The following is a 16,115-nucleotide window of genomic DNA, read 5'->3' as shown; positions in this document are numbered from 1 at the left end:
CACCCGGTCACACCCCCCGCCAGGGGCAGGGCCCCCTCCCCCCAGCCCAGGCTGCTCCCAGCCCCGTCCAGCCTGGCCTTGAGCCCTGCCAGGGATGGGGCACCCACAGCTGCTCTGGGCAGCCTGGGCCAGCGCCTCGCCGCCCTCACGGGGAAGGGTTTCTTCCTCATGTCCAACCTAAATCTCCCCTCTCTCAGCTTCAAGCCATTCCCCCCTGTCCCACCACTCCCTGCCCTTGCCCAAAGCCCCTCCCCAGCTTTCCTGTCGGCCCCTCCAGGCACTGGCAGCTGCTCTAAGGTCTCCCCGCAGCCTTCTCCTCCCCAGGCTGCACAGCCCCAGCTCTCCCAGCCTGTCCCCACAGCAGAGGGGCTCCAGCCCTCTGACCAGCTCCGTGGCCTCCGACGGGCCCGCTCCAACAGGTCTCTCGTACTGGAGACCCCAGAGTTGAATACAGTACATAACTTGGCTTGACAGAAATCACCTCCCATATCATATATTCTCTGAAAGGAAATTTATTCTCCAAAACAGAGCTGGCAATTCAACAAAACTTAACATCTATGAACAAAGGATTTATTCATGCACTAAAAAAAAATCACTAATTGAGGTACCCATGCCCCAACAGCAGAGAATTAGCCATCAGCTGCTAGCAAGATGCTGCAGCGTCGGCTCTGGATTTGGTGCATTCCCAGCCCAACGAAGACCACCAAATGGACCCCACCAAAGTGGCATAAGTGATCAGGAGACTAATGACCAGAACTTTTCGATATAAGATCAGAAACACAGAGATGAATACAGCAAAAGTATAAAGTCCAGGGCCAGTTAACCACATGCCAAATTCCACTCACACGCACTTTATAAAAACCAGGCTCATGAAAAAACACATTTAAAATACTTGCATCAAACCATTACACAGATAAGAAAAGTATTTTTAGATACACACGTATTTTTTACACACACACACACACACAGAGTAATTAACTATTTAATTGCTGAATTCTGCTTAGGGTTTGAGGGAGTGGGGTATATCCCAAGTAGGAATTAACCTGACCTCAGTAAAACTACATTAAGAGGTCCGGCACACCACATTCAAGAGTTGAACTCAATTTCTTCCACCTTTTGATTTCTTAACACTATTTACCATCACGAGCCTAAAAGGGGATGCTTAATCCAAGATAAAGGCACCCAACAAGTAAATGTCTGAAGTGGCTGGTGGAGATCCCAAGCAGAGCCGTTACAACCAGGAAAGCAAACCCAATCAGCTTGATGAGGACAACCAGTAGCTCATCAGCCAAATCTCCCCAGGCTCCATCAGTTCCACTCTTGAGGTCTCCAGGGACCAGGCTGGGAGCTCAGGCAATCAGCACAAACAAAGCTTAAACTTAAATTTCTTAATGTGGAGCTGAACTGGAGCAGGAGCCCCTTGGACCAGAAGCTCTCTTTCTCACACAAAGCCAACACTTAGCATATCCTCATTGTTAAAAAACACCTTGTCTTCTGGATCTCCCATTGGTGCCACTGTCACTTCTCCAGTCTGAGCAACTCAGCCGCCACCTCTGCGCTCTCCCTACCTCGCAACCCATCAAACATGCTCCCTTGCCTTTGCCTCTCTCCCTTCTGCAGCCCTGGGCCTCTGTTTCTCAGGCCCACAAAAGGCAGCATGGCCCCAGCTGGGTCTCCTACTGTTGCTTCAACCTGGAGATATGGGAACAGTGGGCAGAAGATGCAGACAGAAGCACCATCAAAGTCCCTTTTTTGCCCTTTTATCTAGCAGGATATTCAACCAAAAGGGGAAGAGGGAGATGGAAAGGGGCCATTGCTGTTGCTTCAAGATTGGCAGAAGCAAGGACAACGCAAAGCTTTTCTGAAATGCTTGGTATTTTCTACCCCGTCCCACTTAAGATGGGTTGAGTTGCTGAGGGTGAGAAGAGGAAGAAAAAACAGCCCGACCTTGCCCTTACCAAAAGAGCAGGCATCTAATCAGGGCAGGAGTGCTCCTGCACGGTCACAGCATGCCTAAATGCTCGATCCCGGTGCAGTGCAGGGGATCCAAGAGCAAAGAGCACCCGTCAGCACTGCTGTCTGCCTGCATCTGCTTTTCAGCAAATCTGACTTGAGTGGGAGCAGAACACGCAGTGGGTATCCTGGCAGCTGACATTTGAAGCTCATGTTACTAAGCAAGCTGCAAAACGTATAAAAGGCTGGGGGTGTGGGGGGGGGGTGTGCAAGTCAATGCTGGATTTTCCATACTCCTGCACAAGCTGGATTGGGTCAGACTGACACTTCAGCTACCCCAGTATCTTCTCCACAGCATCAGCCAAGTGTCAATACCCAGGGGAAAACTGAAGCACAGGGCAGGCATACAGCGACATTTGTCCAGCATATTTTCCAGCCCATACCTGTGTGCAACACAGGGATTTCCTGAAATGGTATGTCTGTATTTAATAGCTAGCGGTATAGCACGTTATACCGCTGTTGTAACAGATTTGAACATTTAGAGGGCTTGATCTGTTCAGGTCTCATAATGCTAGGCACCATCCACAAAAATAAATAGTTCAGATAAAACCTGCGCCAACCAATTTACAGACCACATCACACTGCAAAGTTCCCATTTTAAAAAACTGTTCCTAGTTTTCTTTTATAAAAGGCTGCAACATAACCTAGTAGAAAATACTTTGCCTGTCTACAGGCAAATGACAGAAATTTATACCAGGACTCATGCCTTTGCCAAACCAGTGATTTTGACCCAGCTAGTGAACACAGGCAGTATTTTTCGCCTTCTTTTTAATATAAAAGAAAAATAAAATATTTATTAATAATTTAGTAATTTAATAATACTCATAAATACTAAAAAACCCTAACTCTCACAACTCTTCACAGGAGCAGCACATACCTGCTGTGTGTTCTACTCCAGTCTGCTGATTACCTCAGGTTTATTAACTTTATAAATGAACACAATAAAATGTGCTAGACATGCAGTGTTGCTGGAGTTTCAGCTTATGCATTTCTTGACCCAGAAATGACCTGCTTATTTTAAAATGTAGTGCGATTCTGTACCAAAGTTCATTTAATATAAACAAGGGTCCAACTCATGCCAAACACCAACACTTTTTAATCAACACTTGCAATTTCCGTGGCATCCAAAGCTTTTCTATCTGTGGAGAGATTGGGGAAAACGGTGTTTGGAGGAGCTGAACGGCGCACAAAAACCATGAATTCATACCTCTTGGATATGAGCTTCCTTCGGATGAAGATAATCTGGAGAGGAGTCTGCCTACGACTGCAGGGCAGTGAGTCTTCACAGCATTCCACAGCTCTGCAGTAGCAACCAACAGAGAGAAAGAGAGAGACCTGTGAGGCTCCACAGGCAAACCTGTCGAACAGAAAACACGGCTCTTTCTAGCAAAGAGTGGTCTTTATCTCCACCAGAGCAAAAGGAAGAACGGCACATGTAAGAAATGCAGTCAGAAAAGGAGGAGTGATGGAGATGCAGGATAAGAGGAGGAGAGGGAAGAGATATCAGAGCTGGCAACAAGACCGGCAGTTGCAAAAAAGACAGCATGATGTTCCATTCCCTACCTGCTGTCATTAAACAAATAGAGATGCATATCTACTGCAACTCTCCTACACATAAAGTATCTCAGTTTGCCTTCCCCTAAAAATACCATGGATACACTTTTTCATAACCATAGGTATAGGGAGAAAGAGTAGAAATTCAGCATCTGCACCTTCAAAGCAAGACGTGAAATCTTCCTGCAGCTATATGCTACAGCTCAACGACTTTGGGTGGAATGCTCACATGGCATGGCTTGCACAAAGTCTACATCAACTATGCCTACGCTCTGCTGAAGAACCGCATAGAAACTAGAAACAAACAGCATCAGGAGTGGATGAAATCAGAACTAAGGTCTTCTCAGCTTTCAAAAGGGAGAAAGCAAAGTTCAAGCTTCCATTTAAATACTTGATAACCAGCTATTTGTCAAGATATGAGACTAAAAGGGGTTTAGCCCAAGTTTTACATGTTACTCCCACACCCTCCCTTCACAGCTGACACAAAAGCTCAGAGAACTGAAAACAAAATACCTCAAATTTAAGTACAGCACACACACACACACACAAAAAAAAAAGCTCTCAAACAGCTCCACATGCTTTATGCATTATATAGAGGAACAGAAAACCTACTGTTCACAAACCAGGGCCAGTGCTCCTTGTAACAGTTGTTTATTTTAATCAACCCGGTACCAAAACATTCACATTAAATATTTTTTCATTGCCTCTAACCACTGAGCCAGTATTAAGTTTACATTCACTCAAAAAATACTCTCAGGGAGAAAACAAGACACAGAAAAGATCGAATCCAGTAAAACAACAGAGAGCAGCTGCTTCGGGAGTGCCGATCCATCCATCCTACCTTTCCCTGCAACGTTACACCAAGATGCCCTTCAAGCCCAGCAAATGAAACAGCATGAAAATGGAAATGAACAAGGGAGAAAAAAGAAAGAAAGAAAAAAAAGTAAATCTTTATTTTCACTGAAGTTCCCAAAATCGTCTACTGCAGGAAACCACGACCATGCCATCTTAGATGGCATCCTTGGAGAGAAGTCAAAACCCACTCTGCTGATGTTCAAACATCCTGATAATCCCAACACGCTCAGGGAAACGGCTCAGTAATATTCCCACCTGTTGTACAGGTGCTTGACCTCTGTATTTCCACCTTATAACAAGCATATTCATTGCTTGGAATTTAATTCTAGTTTTAGGCTTTTTGACTTGCCTTTATGGTCTGCCCCAGCTCAAAGACATAACTCTAAAATATATAAGCAAGCATCTTTAGGAGAGAGAGGGAAGCGTAAGTGAATTCTAGCAGAAATGAGGACTTGACAAATTCTCATCACATCAAGATCTGCAGTGGCAAATTAGTCTGTCTTTGAGCACATTCTGTACTCAAAGTAGCCTCAGTGCTTCAGGAGGTACCAAATATAACACAGCCCCATTTTAACTTCCTTCCAGGAATACACACAGCCATTTATCAAGAAGACGTGGGCTGCAGTTTCAGTTCCAAAAGCTTCAGTAACATTTTATAAAATTAAACAAACGACTCCTTTTGTGGCAAGAAAGAAGCAGAAAATAATCTGGGTTCAAGCAAATGGGGGAGAAAACCACCGCCCCCGAGTCTTCCTCCACCCTTTAGCTATTTTGTGAAAAGCACGCCTTGCCAGCTACACCAGGCTCAGCATCAACCATGGCATCAACAAGCACTCCTTCCACTGCTTTTACACCTCACATCTCAACGCCTTTGCCACTACTATTTCACTTAGCAGAGCCGGTTTGAGAGCTAAATTTGCTTCAAGTCCAAGTTTTGGAACATTTTTACAACTTTACACTTGCACAGCCAAGGAAGTCCATAAGCTCTGCTTAGCAAATAACAAAGGATCCCTGTACGTGTCCAACACTGTTGCATGTGCTGAATACAGGAGGGTTTCCAGGCACCACGTTGATTTAGCAGGAGGGCAGTATTGCAGCAACCTTTAACGCTGGGGAATTATCAGAAAGCTCACCTTTTTGTTCATCTCTAGCTGCTGAAGAGACAGAGAGAAGTACCGTACCCACCTCCCATTAACCTTTGTCACTGGATCTTTCTTTAGCTGCAACCGCTTCAGTACCTCCTTGGATCGTGCTGCCATGCAGACACTGAGTAGAATCACCCTGGGGGGGTGGGGGGCCCCTTTTCTGTTTTTTTTCTTGATCAGAAGTCAAAACGACTAGGTTCATTAATAACTGGATGCTGCTACTGCAGAGAGAAGCTGTGATGAGCTGCACAGAGATGAAGGCTACCCAAATGCCCATCGCTGCCCTCAGCCACTGCCCAAAAACAGTCGTAAATGCTCAGAATTTAACAGAAATCATTCAAGTGAGTACAAATACAAAAGAAATCTAGTTTCACGTGGATCTTTTGCTTAACTTGAGTGAGAAGTGCAAGACATAAACGTAATTGAAGCTGTGCCAGATTGCTCACCATACTCTCTTGCTTCGTGCTGTACCCCATCTCCTACCTCTCTTCAGAAGGAGTCTGAGACTGCCACATTCTCTAACCACAGCAATGACATACACGTGCAAAATTTAGATGGATTTGCAGAAACACAGTCAGTCTCAAGCAAGGCCTTCAAGTAGAAGTATGAAGACACTCATTAGACAAGAACAAAAAAACGGTTAAAGAGGGAAAACGCGACATGTGAGGAGGTATTAATCTGGAAAATGTAGGGCAATAGCACAGCACTGGGAAGTTCTGCTGGCACAACCACGTCCATCAAGAGTGTGATCTGGGATTAACCCCACAATGCCGTCAAAGCCCCTGACTCAGCATGCTGGTGCGGCTCTACCAGCAAACGTTGCCCCTCTGTAACCCACGGGAAAGGAGCAGCAGCCAGAGAAACCTCAGCCTGGTGGAAAGCTGAATAAATCTGCAGAAATCACCTCCATGCACATAGAAAGGGAAGATAAAAGCTTGCCTCTCTAGATTAACAACCAAAAAAAGCAAGCAAAGGAAATAAACTCATTTTAGTGCTGAAGACCATCAGGCATACAATGTATCCAGGACGGACAACATCGTGTTTTTAATTACCACTCTAAAAATTCTGGGCACCAAGTTAAAAGTCCTTCAGTACACACCTGAAGAAACTATGCGCCACTTCCTGAAGAGCGAGCTGGAACCTTCATGTGAAGCATCAAGAAATCAAGAGGCGGTTATCCAGCACACAAGCCCCTGTCAAGGAAATATTACTGCTTCCTGGGGAAAGAGCATTAGGGAAGACAAGGGCTCTCCTCGTCAGTGTTAAGGGGCTTTTTTTCTTGGTTGCCTCTAAGTCTAAACCTGGCTCATTGCTCCGCCTGCTAAAAGAACCAGGAAAGAAAAGGGAGCGGGGAGCAAAGACTTCAAGAATATAGAAAAAACCAACCCTCCCTTGACAGAGAGGCAGGCTGCCTCTTCCCACTCCTGCCACCCCAGCGGTCTCTTGCAGGCTCAGTTTCAGAGCTGACGGAGGTATGGCCACCATCCCTTGCTCCCACATGAAGCCAAATGATGTTCTCACACCGGCAAGCTCATGCAAGGCAAACACCAATGGAAAGCTGGAATACCACCACCATTAGCAAAGGTAGAGCACCAGCTCCCTCGGTTATTGAGCTGACAACATTACCATAGATAGGGCTGCCTGAAAAAATCGTCCATTTTTTCCTGAAATGAAATATGGACAGAAGAAAAGGAGAAATATTCCCTAGCTACAAAAGCTTTTCATGTTCGGCAAGTATAATTGCTCTTTTTATTTCAGAGTTATGATCTGAATATTGGAGGGTCTGGAAATGATGCTGGACCTGCCCTCACCCACTCACTCCTGAGGCTCTCCCCTCTATGGGCAGGGGCACAGCTCAGACCTATGGAGAAGGCACTCAGATGCCTTATCAAGTCTGGGAGCTGCTTGTTTCTTGGTGGTGAGGGATTTGTCCTGTCTGCGTCTTTTTAGAGCTAGGGGATGTTGCTAAACTTTCTCTCTTAAGTCCTCAGAGATTTTTGCCTAATTTGCTTGCACACCAGATTTTTGCAATTGCATGTGGAAAACCACCTTGGTTGAGAGTCAAGACTCTTCCAGGTCCTGTTTACTACATTTGACTTCCTACCAACCCTTCTCAACTCATCTTCTAGAGCCAAAGTTGCCCCAACTTGCTGAATAAAGTCATTAATTCACGTAAAATACATTTTGTACAAGTTTCCCATTAACTACTAATTTCCTAATTATCAGATTATGTGCTCCATCTTTTAAAGCAATTTATCGTTACCAGGTTGAGCAAAGAAACCTAACAGGGTTCCTGCAGCTTGCTCCATAACGAATTCCTCCCCCCACTCCCACTTTTCTTCTGGCTGTGAAAAAGTTTAAATCCCTTAACACTTCCTTATAAGATTACTGCAGCTACTTATTAAGGAAACTTGTTCCCTAATATCTTCGTTAACTAAATCTGGCATTTCAAGCAGCAAAACAGTATTTTTCATTTTAATTCTATCCTCCTCTCCTATGACCAAAATCCAGCTTGCTGCTTTTGTTTCGGTACCTACACCATTATGATGATCTTATTACAATTACTCTTTTGTAATTCTCATTTTTTATCCATTACTTTTGTCCTTCCTTCTATAAAACTGGACTCCAGTGGTAGGAGCTGGTTACATGGATTATAAAACAGGTTAAAAATTAATTAGAATGTGGTGATTAAAAAACCTGCCTTGGTAGATTGCAGGCTGTTATGATAAAACAGTGTTAGCATAATTCATTTTAAAATACACTCCACAGCTACTTATCAATGAAGATAAAAACATTCACTAAGTGTCTGATAAGCTGGATAGCAAAAATGCAGCGTTATCCACTGAGAAAACAGCTTTATTTAGTTGGACAGCACTGCAAAACTTTCCTTAAAAACATTCATTAAGTGTCTGATAAGCTGCATAACAAAAATGCAGCGTTATCCACTGAGAAAACAGCTTTATTTAGTTGGACAGCACTGCAAAACTTTCCTTATGAGCCAATTTTCCATCTCAAAAACCTTCCGTATCGCTTGAGTCCCCTGAAATGCATGACTATCCATCAGGGCATTCACCAAGGCTGGGATTTTGGAAGGAAGAGAAAAAACATTAAAAGCTAAAATCCAACTGGACAAGGTCTAATGATGCTTGTCAGGAACCAGGCACCTTCCTTTAAATCCCATTCCACAACATTTTGTGTTTAACCCTCTGAGTATCCAAACCAGCAAAATGGAAAGGGATCTTCTGGGCCCCAATAAATAAAATTAAATTGACTGAGACTAGAGAATAAACATCTCTTGGAGCAGCAGGGAGGGTTGACATTGAGCTTGTGTAGCCTTATACATTGGGCTTGTCCTCGTATCAAACACGTTTCTAATTCCAGCAGGAAAAAAATCTTCCAAAGTAGATGCTGAGGTTATTTACCTCCTGTTTTCATCAATTCTTCAAAACTGATTCTGGATTAGTTACCCTCACTTGTGCAATTTATATATTATAAGACACTTAGAGGTTTCTAAGACACAGATGACTTTGTAGTTGTAAGAAAACAATTTAATTATCTAAGATTAGTGTTAATTGAAGGAAACTATTTACTGCACTTGTGACAATACTCAACCTTTGGAAAGTTTCAGTATTAAAAAATTATATGCAGCCATCGTTCTAAAAATAAAAATAAACCTTTCAGCAACAGCAGCCTCAGTTTGACCTTTACCTCCATTTACAAAAAAGAAAATCTAAGAAAAACTTCCTAACACAAGCTTTCACACCATTACAAAAGAGGGATTAATGAGAACATGACAGACTACCTATTCAGACATTAGGAAAAGGACTGACAGTGTTTCATCCTGAAAGTTAATCCAGACACCTTTACTCACACAGTGAGTATCATTCAAGGACTATAACTTAAAGGCAATAATAAAGATGTGGTATTGAGCTGGGAGCAAGGAGACGCCACAGAGAGGATGCCAGAGACATCTGTCGCAGAGCCTAACGCATTCAGTATCTAAATTAAGGGAGAACAGGGCAAAATGTTAATGAATATACACAGATTATCCAGAACAGAGCCAAGTTCAGTTCTTCTCAGGGCACATTAAACAACAACAACAAAAAAAAAAGCAAAACCAAACCCTGAGAAACCAGTGGTATTGGCACAAAAAATACCAGATGAGATCCACCTGGAGGAACTGGAAGCCAAAACATCTGTGAAAATACCTAGAAGGAAATAAAGGCATGGAAAGAAATAATTTTGGAAGGCAGAAAACATCGCAGGAACCCGCAGGGACATTATTGGCTGGAAGCACCTTCCCATCTCTCCTCCCCTCAAAAATTGCCAGTTGCCTTTGTACCAACACGACCGCTATGGAGCTGTACAGTGAACCAGATTAGTGAACTGATCTGGGTTAAAAATAACCTTTTTTTGCTGTTCACTGATCTGGTTCACCATATGGCCTCTCGAATAGTTGTACCAGCACAGTCAAGGGAGCCCAGCAATGGCAGCAAGCAACAGAGGAGGAGTGAAACTCCCAAGAAAAATGCTTTGCCCTGAAGGAAGAAAATATGAAATGCAGTCAAGAGAATTTGCACCAAGCAAAAAGGACAGCGCAAGCAGAAATTCACCCCAGTCTCCCCGAACGCTGCAGCGTGTTGGTGATGCTCAGGCTGCCAGGACTACTTGCATCTCCCAAGCTTGCTCCTGCCAAGAGCTGGGCAAGCAAAGACCCAGCCCTGACACTTGTCCTGCCCAGCTGGTGGGAGCAGGTTGGGAATCACTAGCCATGACCTCAGGCAGTCTGGAGGGAAGCAAGTTTTTGAAGGAAGAGGCTGAAAAGGGACTGGAAGCAGCGAGCTCCCCAGCCAGCACAGGAGCTCACACACACACTTCACCACCAACTCTGCACACACCCATGAAATGTCAAGATACACAACAGCTCAGCAGCTCAAGGCCTGCAACGAGTTTTGAAAATTAAAGGGCTCTTTAAACCCAAGAGTATTAAATATCACATAGAGCCACCTTTGATCTTTTACATATAGGATGTAAGTGTGAAGTAGAGATGTCAGAAAGGTGCAGAAGTCATGAAAAGTGGCAAAGCTGGGAACCATCCTAACAGCCTGTTGTCCGGGCTTGCAAGGCAGACAAGTGACAAACATCGGTATTCAGCCACCGAACATCGCCCCTGACCGCACCTCCATTCTACATCATTTCTTCTACTCTATTGGCAGCATTACTTTCCTGCTTGAAGGATGCCACATGAGGGCCAGAAGGGCAAAGCGAGATTAGGAAAAGCAGCAAATCCCATCCGCGTTTTTACTTACTCACCAGTTACTGATTAAAAAAAGTCTGATTAATCCACTGGAAAACCAGAAGAGTTGCTTTTAGAGCCAAAGACTGGTGGAAAGGACAACTGCTACTGAACTACCAAAAGCATCCTACCCGGGCAGCTCCGCTCCCTGCTGCCACTGGCTCTGGGTTTCAGCCCCAGCGACGGAATTCAGGTGCAGAGCTGGGAGCCGACACAGTGGCAGGATGGGTGGATTCAAGGCATTTCAGTCAGCCACTCTAATCTGAACTCACATCAGCAGGTAAGAGAGATTTGAGCAAACAGACATCCGGTTTGCTTTTATATTTACATCTATTTAAAAAAACCTAATTCTTATAAGGCCAGTCTTTCAAACATGCCCGTTTACAAAGAAATGTTGCTATATACCACATCTGCTACCTTTTGTAATCCAGAAAAATAACACACTGGAGACAAATGCGCTCATTCTTGACTTTCACTTTCTTATGTTTAGAATAGCAAATGGCATTATGTTCTAGTCTAGTTTATTATACAGTCTGTCTTTTAAGAAAGGTTTTTCATAAATCTCCAAACTGTAACAGAATAACGAGGCTCAATACACTGCCTAGGAGCAGAGTTTGGAGAGACAGGTGCTACCCTCAATAGAGGACTAAATTAAGGACTAATTAAATAAGCCAAGGACACAGAAGTCCCCAGGACCAGACAGGACACATTCGAGGATCCTGAGGAAGGTGGCCAATATCACAGCAAGGCCTATCAATATCAGATTTGCAGGATGATGGCAATCACACCCTGACTGCCTCTGGCAGGGGGATGACCAGCTCTGTGCATGATAAGAGCGCAGTGGGTGGCACTCACTCCCCTTTAGCAAGGCTTTCCACGCGGTCTCCCACCACTGCACCATTTCCACACAAAACTCCCACCACCACATCCTTGTAATCTACCCATTTCCTTCAGAGCTTCCCCAGTTTGGCTGCAAGGCCCATGGAAATTTGCTGGGCTGTCAGACGGGAAAGGAGGCTGTCCACAGCTCGGAGTGCGGCTGGTGGCTGGTTGCACATGGCACCCCTCAGGGCTGATCATGGGACCGACGCTTCCTGACAGCTTTCCCAACAACTCTGTAGCCAGGACAGAAAATATTTTTAGCAAGTTCATAAAGCGTATCAAATTCAGGGCAGCGGCTGATAAAGTAGTGGAATTGTTAAGGTTATGGGAAACTCATGGAGGTTCAGCTGCATCTGGGATGGACTAATTCCATGCAAAAGCACATGGTGGGGAGCAGCTCTGAGGGAAACGACCTGGGCTCTGGGCAGAAAAGAACTGGCCTGTGAGTCAGCATGCTCTTGCAAGAGTGAAGACCAACCACATCCTGAGTTTTACTGCCATGGGAAGTTATTAGTCCCCTTGGTTTGGTACAACTGAGGGTTCATCTGAAATATTAGCTCTTGCAAACCAACATACTGGGGTCTCCAGTACAAGAGAGAGTCCAATGGAGGGACATCAAAATGGTCAGGTGGCCAGAGCATGAGGAAAGGCTGCAGGAGGTGAGTTTGTTCAGCTTGGAGAAGGTGGGGTTTTGGGGGGCCTTCCTGATGCTGACAAAGATGAAGCCAGACTCTTAGAGGTGCACAGTGAGGCAACGGGGACAAGTGGGAGCAGGGAGAATTCCACCCACGTGTAAGGCAGAAACAAGTTCACTACTGGTGGTCAAACAGCAGTGGAAGGCACGCCCAGAGAAGAGGTGCAACCTCCATCCCTGGAAGTCTCCCCAACTCAAAGGCCTGAGCAACCTCATCTAACTTTCAACCTAGCATCAAAAAACTAGCCCCTTGCTTTGAGCAAGAGGTTGGACTAGATGCCCTCCAGAACACCTGTCTCCAAGCTAAATTATTCTATGATCTTACCAACATAGATTTAAACTATTAAATTAGTATTAAAGCAGTAGATGGCAAAATAAATAGACAATTTCTTATTTGCACAGTCCTCCAGGATTTCAAAGGGCAGATTTCATCCTCTAGCACGTTAAACATTGTTTACCATCATTTCAAACATGCAACTTCTAAAGTGGAAAATCATTATCTATCAAATCTCTGGATATTAAAAGACCATTGCCAAGAGTTTATGAAAAACTGGAGGCCCAAATGTTAAATGTTAACCTTTGATTTACCCTTGAAAAATGCAGTAATTTCAGCCAAACCACCTAAATATCCTTACAACTGCTGTCCATCTATAGATTGATGCATTAAAAAAAATAAAGTTGTTATGATTTTAAAGGTCTGAGTGCAACTGGACAGAGACTCAGGTCCTCTGGAAGCTACTAAACATACAGTACAGACAAATGCCAATATCTGATTGCATGACCTTCAATAGCAACCTCACACAAAACATGTTCTAGTAAACCATGGGCCACGACTCCCCAAAACAAGAATAACAGGGCAAAAAGACCCAAAAGAAAGGACTGTAACTGTAGGTCTAACCAGAAGGCAAAAGGAAGCTTTCGGCCTTAAGAGCCATCCAGCCTCAGGAAGGGAGGCTGAGCAAACCCTTGGCTCGGGAGCTGGTACAAGGACAACTCAGAAGATGCTCCATTTGTCATCCCAGACTGCCAGCATCACGTCTCTCTTCCACCTAAAACCACAGCCGAGTCATTATGTCTCAGGTCCTCACCTCAGCCAGGTGCTAGGAAGCTTTAGAAAGAAACAGGAACCACTTCTGTTAAATTTTTTCCCCAAAAAAAAAACAAACCTTTTTGTGTAATTTTACTGTGTGCCGGTTTCTGGGCTCCTCAGCTCAAGAAAGACAGGGAACTGCTGGAGAGGGGCCAGCGGAGGCTGTGAAGATGATGAGGGGCTGGAGCATCTCCCTGATGAGGAAAGGCTGAGGGAGCTGGGGCTGTTCAGCCTGGACAGGAGAAGACTGAGAGGGGACCTCACCAATGCCCACAAATATCTCAAGGGTGGGTGCCACGAGGACGGGGCCAGGCTCTTTTCAGCGGTGCCCAGCGACAGGACAAGGGGCAACGGGCACAAAGTGCAAGACAGGAACTTCCATCTGAATGTGAGGAAGAACATCGTTCCCCTGAGGGTGACGGGACACTGGGACAGGCTGCCCAGAGAGGCTGTGGGGTCTCCTGCTCTGGAGACATTCAAACCCGCCTGGACGCGGCTCTGTGCAACCTGCTCTGGGAGAGCTGCTTCAGCAGGGGGGTGGGCTGGGTGGGCTCCAGGGGTCCCTTCCAACCACAAGCAGTCCGTGATTCTGTGAAAAGCTTTTGGCTTAGTTTTCACCTACCACCACCTCCGACTGTATTCTTACTACTGTGGCCTTTTTAGGAGCAGGGGAACGAAGCAGTCACACTCAGTATCCCGCCATTTGAATCATCAGCCGTAGACCCACGGTGAGATAATGCCTACGATGCTTCATCAAGTTTTTCTGAGAATTCTTTTTAGCTCTTTTAGAAAATACCCTATTTAGTAAAAGGGACTACAGCACAGATTTACCAAAAGAAAGTGCCCAAAACACTTACTATCGGGCTTGGTTTTTAGAATCTGGTTTTCACTGACATTCCTTTAACATGCTTGAAGGATGCTGGATGAAGTCTCCCAGTGGAGGCTTGTCTCTTGGGAGGAAAGCAGATGTTTCCAGAAATAACATCTTTCCAAAATAAGACATTTATTTGTCAAGTAAAAAACTGTATTTAGGGACAGGGAGATAAAACAATAGCCTAAGACCAGGACAGGTTTCTTTCACCGCTTCTGATGGCTTTATCCATTCTTTATCCTGTCCCGTAAAGCCAACTCCAAAGCTTGTAGTCAAATTCCAAAACAAAATCACAGGTTAAGAACAGACCTTGATCTCTTCATGATGTTTTGCTAATGTAGCTACACAAGGCAGAGGTGTGACATTTCCTCCGTTGTCCTCATGACAACAAAATCAATTTGCAGACTGTTGTATTGACAAAGAGACTTCTTGCTGAAGTTATTTCCATTTTTTAAAAAAACAGCTAAGCAACATTGATGAAATCATTGTTTTACCAGTATAAGCTATGTCTTCACCAAACGATTTTGCTAGCAACCCTTAACGTCTCTAGAAACTGCACCCAATTCTGCTGACCTGTATGTCTTGGGAGAAGGAAGGCGTTCTGGTCAAAAAAAGTTATTCACAAAAGTGATTATTGGGGTTTTCTTCACTTATCCATAGTTACCTAAAGCAACAATTGACTGTTTATCAGATCTTTTGTCTTCCATGATACCCAAAGCATACGCATATACGTTGACATATCTGAGAAGCATCCCTGCACCAAGCTACACTTGAATCAAGTAATTGAGCTATTCATACATAATAGGCAGCAATAAAAATATCTTCAAGGTGGGTAACTGCTTTTTCATAAAGGCGTTTCCAAAGTTCACCACAATTTTTCCAAGGACTTGAATTACTTATCTTTTCAATAACAAACTCACTTTTAAATAAGCCTTAAAGCAATTAAAAACTAGTTTAGTCAACATTTCTTTCACTAGGGTCTATTAAGCACTTGTTTAAAGTAGTTCCAATCTCCCCTTGCTTTGAAAGTCATTAGCAATTTCTGTCACCATAGACTTAATTCTTCTTCACTTGATTCCCTTTGCCGTGCAGAGGGACGCAGATATTACAGTAGCAATGCCAGTGACAAAGCTAGCTAAAATTTAGAGCAATAACCACCAGTTCTTAAAGAGATCACAGAGGACATTCACACACACATTCAAGTACTTCACCTTCTTAAACACTGTAGATGGATAAAAAAATTCTTGATAATATTAGAGAAAAATAAAAAGCTTACAGCTTTGGCAAAGGACTTTAATCATGTACTGCTCCACCGCTGCCCAATGCCAGCAAAGACCATGCCCAACAGCACTCTAATCCTTATCCCACACAGTTCGTTTCTTGCAATCAGGTCAGGTCTCTAAGCAGGCCAGACATTATCCATTATTAATTATTTAGTAACTAGAGAGTGTGGAGTTTCCCATTTTCGGTAATGCCATTTCCTAAGTTTCTAGTGTGCCATGGTACTCTTGAACTTCCACCACATCAACTCAGATGAACTCACGTACTCGTTCCCAATGACTCCAGGTTGCTCTGGGCAGCTCCGCCATGCACACATCTCCACGCCAGTTGTCCCCCCACCCCCCCTCTCTACCCTACACCTTCCACCCGCTCCTCTGGTTTTCGCCATGCTGACTCCTACTTTGAACGCTACTTTTCCTTCCACAAAAAAAACC

General features: G+C 44.3%; 1 protein-coding gene across 18 annotated transcripts in view; it reads right to left on the bottom strand.

Annotated features, from left to right (window-relative positions):
- The window catches only part of FAM168A (family with sequence similarity 168 member A), a 223,420-nt gene that overhangs the window by 160,805 nt on the left and 46,500 nt on the right, over positions 1-16,115 (bottom strand). For 15 of the 18 annotated variants that reach the window (XR_008730767.1, XR_008730765.1, XR_008730764.1 and 12 more), the window contains one exon: positions 3,221-3,313. The exons of 2 other annotated variants lie outside the window; for them this stretch is intronic. The gene's annotated coding sequence lies outside the window, so the exon portion shown is untranslated. Of the gene's footprint in view, positions 1-3,220; positions 3,371-16,115 lie in introns of all 18 variants that reach the window. One more of the 18 variants, XM_055701299.1, reaches the window with a different exon arrangement.

The sequence above is a fragment of the Falco cherrug genome, chromosome 2, assembly GCF_023634085.1.
Source record: "Falco cherrug isolate bFalChe1 chromosome 2, bFalChe1.pri, whole genome shotgun sequence".
Taxonomy (NCBI): Eukaryota; Metazoa; Chordata; class Aves; order Falconiformes; family Falconidae; genus Falco; species Falco cherrug.
This window is presented reverse-complemented; position numbering and strand designations above follow the sequence as displayed.